Genomic DNA, 12,203 nt, shown 5'->3' on the forward strand with positions numbered 1-12,203 from the left:
CTTAGGAAAAGTGAGTGGAATCTGGGAGGGTGAATAGCTCAGGGCCCCTCACCCAGCTCTGGGGCTGGGGAAGGAGCAGAGTTAAAAGGGAGGGGATGGGGCTGGAGTGGGCTGGCCTCGTCCTCCCCCATGGGCCTTCCAATCTGGGCTGAACAGAGGCCGCTCAGGTGATTCAAGCACATCCCTCTATTAGCCAGGGTGTCCTTGACGCGTTTTTGGAATCAGTACCATTCCCTTGCAAGTGGCGGGGACAGCCCCCACCTCGGGAACTGCTGCCTCAATTCTGGATCCAGAAGGGCCTCTGGCAGCTTCTCCAACTCCCTCTCAGTCCAGTCCTCATACTTGCTCCCCTGTGTGGGCCCTAACAGGCAAATCTGACAACTGGAGGAACAAGGCAGGAAGGGCGGGGTCTAAGGGAGTGACCGCCTGTAAAAAGGCAGCTTTGCCACCTTATCTCCAGGACTCTCAGTCTTGCTTTCATATCGCTCCCCCCACGTCATTTTGCTATAATCTGACATGTTGACATATGGTCTTTAAAAACAACAACACTGTTGAAGTAGAGCAGACTTCCCCTTTGGGATGCTTTGGAGCAGATAGGATTAAGGGCATCCTCTCTTCTCCAAACTGCAGCAGTAATAGGTAAGATATACAAAGTAAATAAAAAAGACATGGCAAGGCTGGAAAATAAGATCATCATCTCCATGAACCAAAACCGGAAAGAAATGCAAAGTGGTTGGAGGCTGAAGAGCCTGGAGCCTGTTGAGTTTTGGAAACCAAAGACAGTGGCAGGTCCTTTGGGGTAAGTGGGGACCAAAAGAATCTTGGCTAGAAGCTGGGAGCTTGGGTGTATGCCAGTACTTGAAAGGATGCTGGGAGTGGGAGGCCTGCTGCTGATCCGTGGTCTGTATCCCTGGTTTTATAGGATGTGTACATCCCCAATATACCCAGGACAGGAGCTTGGAAAGGACATAAAACCTGGAGGCCACTGCAGAACTGTAAAAGTTAGGCTAGCAAAGGGGATAGGATGAAATAGGTTTTTATAGAGGTTTGACATGTATTTTCTTTAAATAAAAAGAAGAGCTGTCTAATTATCTATTGAGAATAATATAATCTTGGTACAAAACTAGAACAAGGATGTACAAGGAAAGCACATTATACAACAATCTGAATGATGGGTCTTTATCACAGAGAGACAGCACAGAACAGTGGCCAGCGCGTTGCTTCTGGAGCCAGGCATCCGGATTTGTATTCTGGTGCCACTAATCTTCTCTGTGACCTTAGGGAAAATGATTTGCCTTCACTGTGCCTTAACTTCCTCATATATAAAGGGGGAAAATAACCTTCACAATAAGCCGTTTAGGATAAAATGAAATAATTCACGGAAAGTAACTTAACAATACCCAGAACCTAGAAAACCAAATAAATGTTAGCTATTAACTTTTATGAACATGGATTCCAAAATTTTAAATAATACCAAGTTGAATACAGCAATGTACACACACACAAACAATGCATCATGATGAATTAGGTTTCATTACAATAACGCAAGGGCAGAGTCAACATCAGATAATTCACTATTAGCAAGCTAGCTTTTTTTTTTTTTTTGAGACAGAGTTTCACTGTTGCCCGGGCCTGAGTAGAGTGGTGGGATCTTGGCTCACTGCAACCTCCACCTCCCAGGCCCAAGCGATCTTCCCATCTCAGCCTTCCAAAGTGCTGGGATTACAGGCATGCAACACCATGCCTGGCCCTATCTTTCTTAATGTATAGCAATTATCATACTTAATGGTAAAACTTTAGAAGCAATTTCCATCAAAGTTAGGACATAGACAAGGGTGCCTTCTATCACTGTTTCTATTGAACATGGCACTGGAGGTCCTAGGCAATGTGTTAGGTTAATATATATGAAATTGCCATTTTTTTTAAGATTATGAGATGCCCAACATCAGAAATGTATGTGATTCAACCTATAATAGAAATGAAGGAAATAAAATTTTAAAATTGGAAAGAAAAAACTGTATTTGCAGGCAGGTATGATTGTCTATGCAGAAAATCCAAAAGAATATACAGATATATTATTAAGACTAGTAAGAGAGTTAGCAAGGTTGTTGAATTCAAGATCATCTTAAAAAAACCTATTAGCATTCCTATAAATCAGTAATAACAAATTAGAAAATGTAATCGAAAAAGAGATTCTAGGCCAGGCATGGTGGCTCATGCCTGTAATCCCAGACCTTTGTGAGGCTGAGGCGGGCAGATCACAAGGTCAGAAGATTGAGACCATCCTGGCTAACACGGTGAAACCCCGTCTCTACTAAAAATACAAAAAAAAAAAAATTAGCCGGGCATGGTGGCGGGTGCCTGTAGTTCCAGCTACTCAGGAGGGTGAGGCAGGAGAATGGTGTGAACCCAGGAAGCGGAGCTTGCAGTGAGCCGAGATTGCACCACTGCACTCCAGCCTGGGTGACAGAGCGAGACTCCGTCTCAGGAAAAAAAAAAGAAAAAAAGAAAAAGATTCTATTCACAATAGTAACAAAAACCTTAGAATATATCTAGCAAAATATACGTAAGGCCTTTCATGAAGAGTATTGCTATGGTCTGAATCTGTCTCCCAAAACACATTTGTTAAAACTTAATTGCCAAGATGATAATATTAAGAGGTAGGGCCTTTAAGGAGTGATTAAGTCATAATGGCAAGTCCTCATAGATGAGATTAGTGTCTTATAAAAGGGCTTGTGTGGGGGGTTTATCTGTTCCTTCTGCTGCATGAGAACATAGCATTTGTCCCCTCCAGAGGAGCCAGCATTCAAGGCACCGTCTTGGAAGCAGAGACCAGGCCCTCACTAGACACTGTACCTGCTGGTGCCTTGATCTTGGACTTCCCAACCTCCAGAACTGAGAAAATAAACTTCTGTTGTTTGTAAATTACCCAGTCTCCAGTATTTTGTTATAGCACTACAAAAGGCCTAAGACAAATACAAAAATTACTCAGGAAGAACTAACTAAATTGAAATATAGACCATATATATTATGAATGGGAGGACTCAATGCTATAAACATATTATTTCTCACAAAATTAATCTATAAATTCAAGCAATTCCCAAACAAATCCCAATAGATTTTTTTTTTTGTGGAACTTGACAGGCTGATTCTAAAATTCATGCAGTAGTTGAGGGGCCGAGAAAAGTGTGCAGACGCCACTGGTGCCCTCTCCATACCCCTTGGCATTGCCAACCACATACATGCCAGGGAGCTGATGCTTTTGAGAGCACCCTCAGTGTATTCATCATGCCTTTTCATTTCCTGAATTTCCTGATGTTTTTGGCAGCTGAGGCCTTGCTGATCCTGGAGAGACTGTTCCTCCCAGGGCTAGCCAATTCCCCGAGACAGTAAGGGACTCACCTGCAAATGCACCTTCCATATGCAAACCAGCCAATCCAAAACCCATACCCCCAACCACCTCCTTCAGACTGTTATACTGGGCCATTGTCCATCTGTCCTCATCATCCCAGGGCCATGAACCAGACAACCAGGGACAGCCCTATGCTCCAGAGCCAAGTGAAATTATTTAAAATATTAATAGTTAATCATGTGCCTGCTTACCCTGGCTTGACTTGCCTTTCTCTTGGATGCCACAAATAAAGTTCTTGCCCACGTTTCCCCCCAGCTCCCTTTACTTATTGACCAACCCCGGTGCCTCCCCATGTATCCCTGCCTGGCATGCCATGTCTCTTGTTTCTAGGGACCTCTGAGTATTAAAAACTCTTTCTTTCAGGACAGTCATTTCCTTATCTGTGTGTCTTGCCATATCTAATGAAAATCTTGAGTGCATTTTAAAACAGCCATGAAGAAATGGAGTTGGTGGATAAATACCACAGCTTCACCACCCCTCAGCTGGAATAACTGAAGGGCCCAGTGAGATTGAGCCCTAGTTACCTTTTGTGGCAACCTGCTCATTAATGTACCATCTATTGACTTTCTTCCCTTCCCTATCTCACTTCTCACCCTCTTACCTTGCTTCCTGGAATCATCTCTAAAAAAATGCTTGCACCCAAATCCTTGACTCAGGCTCTCCTTCAAGCAGAACCCAAATGAATACATTTTTAAAGAATGACATAGGCCGGGCGTGGTGGCTCACGCCTGTAATCCCAGCACTTTGGGAGGCCGGGGCAGGTGGATAATGAGGTCAAGAGATTGAGACTATCCTGGCTAACATGGTGAAACCCTTTCTCTACCAAAAATACTAAAAAATTAGCTGCGTATGGTGGCGCATACCTGTAGTCCCAGCTACTTGGGAGGCTGAGGCAGGAGAATCACTTGAACCTGGGAGGCAGAGATTGCAGTGAGCCAAGATCATGCCACTGCACTCCAGCCTGGGCGACAGAGCAAGACTGTCTCAAAAAAAAAAAAAAAAAAGGACAGTGAGTAATGGAAGGTTTAAGATTTGTGTACATACAATAACGTCATAGGAATCAGGATAGTTAAATGTTGTCAAGGGGAATGTACAAATTGACCACTGGAAGAGAACAGGAGCCCAGCAAAAGATCCATGACACATGGAAATTTGAAATAAGACAGAAGTTGCTTTGTAGATCATTGGGGAAAAGATGGAATATTCTAAAAATGATGTTGGCACAATTGATTATCCATATGGAAAGTAAATACAACTAGATCCCTAGTTCACACCATACCAAAAATGAAATCCAGGTTCATTAAAGATCTAGTTTGAAAAGCAAAACTTTGAAAGCATTTAGAAGCAAATATAGGAGGATATCATTATGAGTAGGGTAGTATCTTAGTGTGGGCTGCTCTAACACAATGCCATAGACTGGGTGGCTTAAACAACAAACATTGATTTCTCCCAGTTCTGGAGGCTAGATGTCCAAGATCAGGGTGCCAGCATGGTCGGCTCTTGGTGAGGGCCCACCTCCTGGTTCACAGAGGGCCGTCTTCTGTGAGGGCCATATCTTCACATGGCAGAGAGCAAGACAGACAGGAGGCAACTCTCCTGCATCTCTTCTTATGAAGGTGCTGATCCCATCATAAGAGCTCCACCCTCCTGACCTAATTATTTTCCAAAGGCCCCACCTCTTAACACCATTATATTGGAGGCCAGAATTTCAACATATAAATTTAGGGGGGACACAAATATTCAATCCATAACAAGTAGAAAGTAATTTCCTAAACAAAATACTAAAAGTGGCTGGGTGTGGTGGTTCATACCTGTAATACCAGCATTTTGGGAGGCTGAAGCAGGAGGATTGCTTGAGCCCAGGAGTTCCAGACCAGCCTGGGCGACATAACAAGACCCCGTCTCCTCTCTCTATATAAAAAATTAGCTGGGTGTGCTGGTGTGTGCCTGTAGTCCTGGCTACTTAGGAGGCTGAGGCGGGAGGATCACTGGAGCCCAGGAGTTTGAGACTGCAGTGAGCTGTGATTGAGCCACTGCACTCCTGCCTGGGCAACAAAGTGGGACTGTCTCAGGAGAAAAAAATATTAAAAGCATAAGCTCAAAAGAAAAATGGTAATAGATTTGACTTCACTGAAGTATTTAAACTTCTATTCAACCAAACATACCACAAACGAAGTTTAAAGAGAAACCATAGATTAGAAGATATTTACAATTCATATAATCAAAGGATACATATCTAGAATATTCAAGGAATTATATAAACATTATATATATATAAACATTAATATTTTAAAAAGTCAACCAACCAAAAGAAAAGTGGGCAAACAATATGAACATGTAATTCATAGAAAACTTGAATGACCTGCAAACATAGGAAGAGGTTTAACATGGATAGGAGTGAGGGGAATGGACACAGAAATGATAATGAGATACCAGCATTCTTATACATCAATAACAACAGGTTAGAAAATGTATTAGAAAGAGATTCGGCCGGGTGCGGTGACTCACGCCTGTAATTCCAGCACTTTGGGAGGCCGAGGCGGGCAGATCACGAGGTCAGGAGATCGAGACCATCCTGGCTAACATGGTGAAACCCCGTCTCTACTAAAAATAAAAAAAATAAAAATAAATAAAAATTAGCCAGGCGTGGTGGCAGGCACCTGTAGTCCCAGCTACTTGGGAGGCTGAGGCAGGAGAATGGCATGAATCCAGGAGGCGGAGCTTGCACTGAGCCCAGATCACACCACTGCACTCCAGCCTGGGCAACAGAGCAAGAGACTCTGTCTCAAAAAAAAAAAAAAATTCTATTCACAATGGCAACAAAAACCTTAGAATATATCTAGCAAAATATACATAAGGCCTTTCATGAAGAGTATTGCTATGGTCTGAATGTGTCTCCCCAAATTCAAATTAATTGCCAAGATGATAGTATGAAGAGGTAGGGCCTTTAAGAAGTGATTAAGTCATAAGGGCAAGCCCTCATAGATGAGATTAGTGCTTTATAAAAGGGCATGGGGGTGGTGGGGCCGGGCGCGGTGGCTCATGCCTGTAATCCCAGCACTTTGGAAGGCCTAGGCAGGCAGATCACGAGGTCAGGAGATCAAGACCATCCTGGCTAACGTGGTGAAACCCTGTCTCTACTAAAAATACAAAAAATTAGCCGGGCGTGGTGGCAGTCACCTGTAGTCCCAGCTACTCGGGAGGCTGAGGGAGGAGAATGGCATGAACCTGAGAGACGGAGCTCACAGTGAGCCGAGATTACACCACTGCACTCCAGCCTGGGCAACAGAGTGAGACTCGTCTCAAAAAAAAAAGAAAAGAAAAAGAAAAAAGAAAAGGCGTGGGGGTGAATCTGTTCCTTCTGCTGCATAAGAATATATTCTTATTGTTGGCTGGGCATGGTGGCTCACTCCTGTAATCCCAGCACTTTGGGAGGCCGAGGCGGATGGATCACAAGGTCAAGAGTTCGAGACCAGCCTGGCCAACATGGTGAAACCCTGTATCTACTAAACATACAAAAATTAGCTGGGTGTAGTGGCAGATGCCTGTAATCCCAGCTACTCAGGAGGCTGAGGCACAGAATTGCTTGAACCCGGGAGGCAGAAGTTGCAGTGAGCCGAGATCGGTGCCACTGCACTCCAGCCTGGGCGACAGAGACTCCGTCTCAAAAAAAAAAAAAAAAAAAAAAAAACCAACAACAACAAAAAGAGGATATCTTATTGTTATTTTGAGACAGGGTCTCACTCTGTTGCCCAAGAGGGAATACAGTGGCACAATCACTGCTCACTGCAGCATCAACCTCCTAGGCTCAAGTGATCCTCCCACCTCAGCCTCCCAAGTAGCTGGGACCACAACCATGCCACCACACCTGGCTAATTTTTGGGATTTTTTGTAGAGACCGGGTCCCACTATGTTGCTCAGGCTGGTCTCAAACTCGCAGGCTCAAGCAGTCCTCCTGCCTTGGCTTCCCAAAGTACTGGGATTACAAGTGTGAGCCACCGCTCCTGGCAGTTCATATTATTTTGAAAGCCCTATAACAGCAAGTGCTAGTAAGGATGTGGAACAGCAGGAGCACTCGCCAACTGCTGCTGGGGATGTAAACTGAGGCTGCCAGTTTGGAGAGAAATTGATAATGTATTGTAAAGTCAAAGATGCTTCCGTCCAATGCCTAGCCCTTCCATTTCTCGGTGTGCACCTCAGAGACACTCATTTATATGATAATATTCATAGTCACCCTTGTGTAGTGAAAATTGGAAACCACTTAGATGTCCATCAACAAGAACATGGAGGAATGAACTGTTGGGATACTCACATAACACAATATGATCTGGAGCCGGAGCCAGCAAACTACCGCCCATCTGCCAAATCTGGAGATAAGAAGAATGGTTTTTATAACATTAAAGCACTATGAAAAACAAAACAAAATAAAACAATGCAAAGCAAAGACTGCAACGGAGACCATATGTTGCCTGCAAAGCCTAAAATATCTTACTATATGGCTTTTTACACAAAAAGTTTGCTGACCCTTGATCTAAAGTCATGTGTATTAACAAAAATAAATCTTTAAAAAATGTTAAGCAAAAAAGTTTTGAATATGTACAAATCACATATAACATACGTGGACATATACACATTAGGTAACATTTAAAAACATGTTTAAAGATACCCACGTAAGTAGCAGAAGAATAAAATTGCACATGAGTGATAAACTCTAAATTCAGAGAAGTGGTTACCTCTGGAGATGGGAAGAAAAATAAGCATAGGGGGAGGTTCTGGGGGTTTTATTTCTTAAATAAATTTGCCTTAGTTCATAAAATGAGAAAAGAAGGTCTGAAGCAAATACGACTACACATGAGTATGTTCTAACAACTCCAGATAATGGTTTCCAGGTGTTTGTTATGTGGATTCCTATAGATTTATGTATGTTTGAAATATTTAATAAATTTTGTTTTTTAAAGGAGTGCCTTTTCGTGAGTGTGCCCAGGAGGAGGATGGCTGTGGACATGGGCAGGCACTCTCCCTGCTGTGTACCCGGCCCCTTGTCTGGCCTAGCCAGGCCTCAGCTGCAGGCTGAGCAATTGTCCACAGGCCAGAGAGACTGACATCCTGGCCCAGGGCTCTGCCAATGACTGTCGTGTGCCCTTCTTACAGTTGCCTTGGCAGTGGGTGAGCCTAGTTGGCTCCACCAGCTGAGACCCAGGCTGCAGTGGTGCTGGCCAAAGAGGATGGAGTTAGCAGCCTGGGACCTGCCGCAAATGACAGCAGGAGTCAGAGCCCAACTTCCCCATCTGTGGAGTGAGATGGTGGATCTCATGGTGTCCAAGGATTCATCCAGCTCTGTTTTCCTGGGCCCAGGGTTTGTCCTGAGACCTGTAGCTGATGCCCTGGGCTCCAGCCTCTCTAATGAAGGAAGTAAAAGCCAAGCAGAAGTTGGTCTTCACATTCCTGGCTTTTCACCCCCAACCCGAACTGCCTTTCTCTGGCTTCCCCATCAGTGCTGGTGCCCCTTGAGGAGGAGCCTTACAGAGGAAAAGTTGGCCAAAAGGGGCATTTATGTGTGATTTGGAAGGCAGAAGGAAAGAGGCAGCCATTGCTGTCTGAAGGTGGCCGTGGCCACCAGCGGTGTCACTGGCCAGGTCTAGGTCCATTCTGCCGGTGTACAACAAGTCAATCACTGTGACACAGGTCCTGATTTATGCACAAGGCCACCAAACGAGGAGGGGGAAGAACAGCTCTCAAATCCACCTCCGCAGAGATAAGGCTTAGGGTTGCTTATGGGCTAGGGAAGTGTGATAGTCTAAGATGTGGGGAGAGGTAATTGGCAGCGGGAAAAAATGAAGTCATGGGTTTGTTTCGTGCAAGTGTAGTCAGGCTTTGAGACATTTCATAGGACGTAAGTGCAGAAAATGATGGCATTAGCATGATCTGAAGGTGGAGTATTTGGCCCTGACATCAAAATGGACCTTTTCTCGGGCACTGGCACAGGTCCAGTTGAAGGGTCAGTGGCCTCAACCAGTTTGAACTGGACAGGAGCTGGCCCAAGTTCCTGAAAAACAGCTGAAGCAACCATGACATGGCAACCTATGACTCTGATCTATAAAGCAGCCAGTGATCTATGAAGCAGCCAGTGAAGGTTGGGGTTCAGCCTTCAGTGGACTAAGGCCTCAAGGCTCATGGAAAAAACAAAAACAAAACAAAAAGCAAGCGGCCAAAAGCAAGCAGGGCGGCAGGCAGACCTGATCAAATTCACCCCTCGGTTTCAGTAGTGACAGATGTAGTGGTGCTGGCAAATGCCAGCTTGTCCTCACTCTGCCCCAAGTCCAGCTCTTCTCCCCGACTGCTGACCATATAACCTGCACTGACCCTAAGCCCACCACAGGCATTTTATGCAGACCCACAGATGTGGGAGTTCTGCAAGTCACAGCTGCCCAGAGACCTCTCCAGGGCCTTGCCCTTGGTGGTCCCACCAGAAGCTGGACATGTTTCAGCTTCTCAGATTGACCGAGAAGTGGACCCCTTCTCTGACTCTCCAGTTCCCTCCCCACACCTCTACTTCCCAGCCCCTCCACAATCATATAAGGTCTAATTGTGCAATAAATCCCTTAGCCCATAACTCACATGGTTCTGCTTCTTCTCTGACCGAATCCTGACACTTCCATCAAGGAGGGTGTAAGCAGCAAGCGCTCTCTGAGCCCTGGGAGCACAAGTGAACCAGGATGCCCCCACCCTGGGTAGCCTTCCTTTCTTTAGCAGCTCCAGAGGAAGGCCTGCTTCCTTCAGCCCCTTAGCAGAACTTTTTTTGAAAAGGGTCACATCTGCCCCACACTAGCCCAAAAGGGCTGCAGGGACAGGGCAGGGTCTTGGATCTTCATCTCTTAGGACAGGTGGTGAGGAAGCCACAATATACCTGGTAGCTACTTGGTGCTAGATACTTCATCATTTTATCCTCACAAGAAGCTACTGCCCCATCTTCCAGTGAGAAAGCTGACAGGGAAGGAGTTTGGTGAAGCTGGAGTTTGAACCTATGATTACCAAGCAGCAAAACCCACAGGTCCTTCACTTGTAACTTGCCCACAGCTGCAGCAGGAGGTGGAGCAGTAATTCCTGCCTGTATCTGGCCTCTGCTGGGTCGTGGGGCCAGAGTCTCCCAGGCCCTACTGCTCTCTGCTCTTCCCCTTTCCACCTGTGTGCCTCAGTGTGCCTCAAGGCTGAACCTCAACCTTCATTGGCTGCTTTATAGATCAGAGTCATAGGTTGCCATGTCTGAGGCACACAGCAGCTGAGGCCACAGAGCCAGTAGCATTGGTGGCTCTGCCAGTGGGGCCTGAGGACATGGGTCAGGGCTGACTCAGACATGAGGCCTTGTGGAGTGCAGCCACTCAACCTGAAGGGCTTGAGACAAGGAACAGCTGGTTCCCACCCCTCTGGCCAGCACCATCTGAGGCCTCATCATCTGGGCTGGTGGTATCTCAGTGCCTGCTGCTGGCCTGATACCTTGCTCAGACTCAGAGAATCCTCTCATCATGCAGCAGATTGGAGTGAGTTTCCTCCACAGCCCTTCCGGCCTGGTGACTCCACGACTTTCCATCTGTAGATGGTAATGAAGGTAGTGAGGTCAACAGACAAGGGTACCCATTCTGGTTCTGCCATTTTGGAGCTCCATGGCCCTGGACTAGCTAGACTAGCTACTTTCTCCTTTTCCTCATCTATAAGGGCTGTCCTGATGCTTCAACAAGGTAACGTGGGTAGAGCATGTCTCACAGTGATTTGGCACTCAATAAGTGCTCAGAAACGATGGCGGCACTAGGGGTGGTGGTGAAATGGGAGAAATTACAAAAACTTACGGTTGGATTGACTTGGCCTCAAATCCGTTTGGCCACTTAGCAGCTGTGGTGGGCAAGTTATCTCACATTTTTGAGGCTTGCTTTTTCCATCTATAAAAAGAGGGTGATAATTGTCACCCCGCTCATAGGGTTGGTCTGAGGCTTAAATGAGATAATGAACATGAAAGCCTCAGCAGATAGCACACCACCCCTTCCTTCTCCTTTCTCCTGTCTCCTTTATAACAGATGGGAATTCAGTAGGTGCTTAATAGTTGCATGATCCTTTTACAATGTAACCCTGACTGTTGCTTCCTCAGTCATAACTAATGACATGTACTTCCATCTGAAAGTTCTGAGGGAGGCAGGACATTAAGCTGTTTCAAACGCTGGCTTTAAGTCTAAAGGGTTCACTCTACCTTGTCCTGAATCACCTCCTCCCTCCTTCCTGCTGATCAGAAGCATCTGGGCTTTCAGGACTCATCTTGGAAAAGCCAGCCCTGATTCCTTCCAATCTTTACGGTCTCCTCATTGAAGGATCTCCGTACTCCATATTTGATTCTCCATAGCTTGCCTCACCTGGCTCCCCAGCTGTCCGCTGACAGCCAGGCAAAGGCTGGCGGTGCTGGCGGAAAACCTGCTGGGTGTTTTTCTTCCCTTTTGTGACTGTGACAACCGCAGAGATACTTAAACCTCCTAGCTGCAAGAATGCAGTTAGCTGCCTGCCTCCAGTGGCTAGCATCTTCAGGTTTTACCTCAGCTTTTGAGGTAGAGGCCACACTTTTCCTGGCCAGCCCCCAAACCAACTACTGAGCACAGCGAGAGTCCTGGGCCTGCCATTTTTGCTCAACTCAAACTCCATGTCCTCCTGTTGTGGGGGCTGAAACTTTGTTAGATCTGCATGGCAATCTGAAGTCTTCCCCTGCCCAATCCAGCTACCTCCTCCTATCATTCACAGTAATTACTGGTCCC

This window comes from Pongo pygmaeus, chromosome 16 (genome assembly GCF_028885625.2).
Source record: "Pongo pygmaeus isolate AG05252 chromosome 16, NHGRI_mPonPyg2-v2.0_pri, whole genome shotgun sequence".
Classification (NCBI taxonomy): Eukaryota; Metazoa; Chordata; class Mammalia; order Primates; family Hominidae; genus Pongo; species Pongo pygmaeus.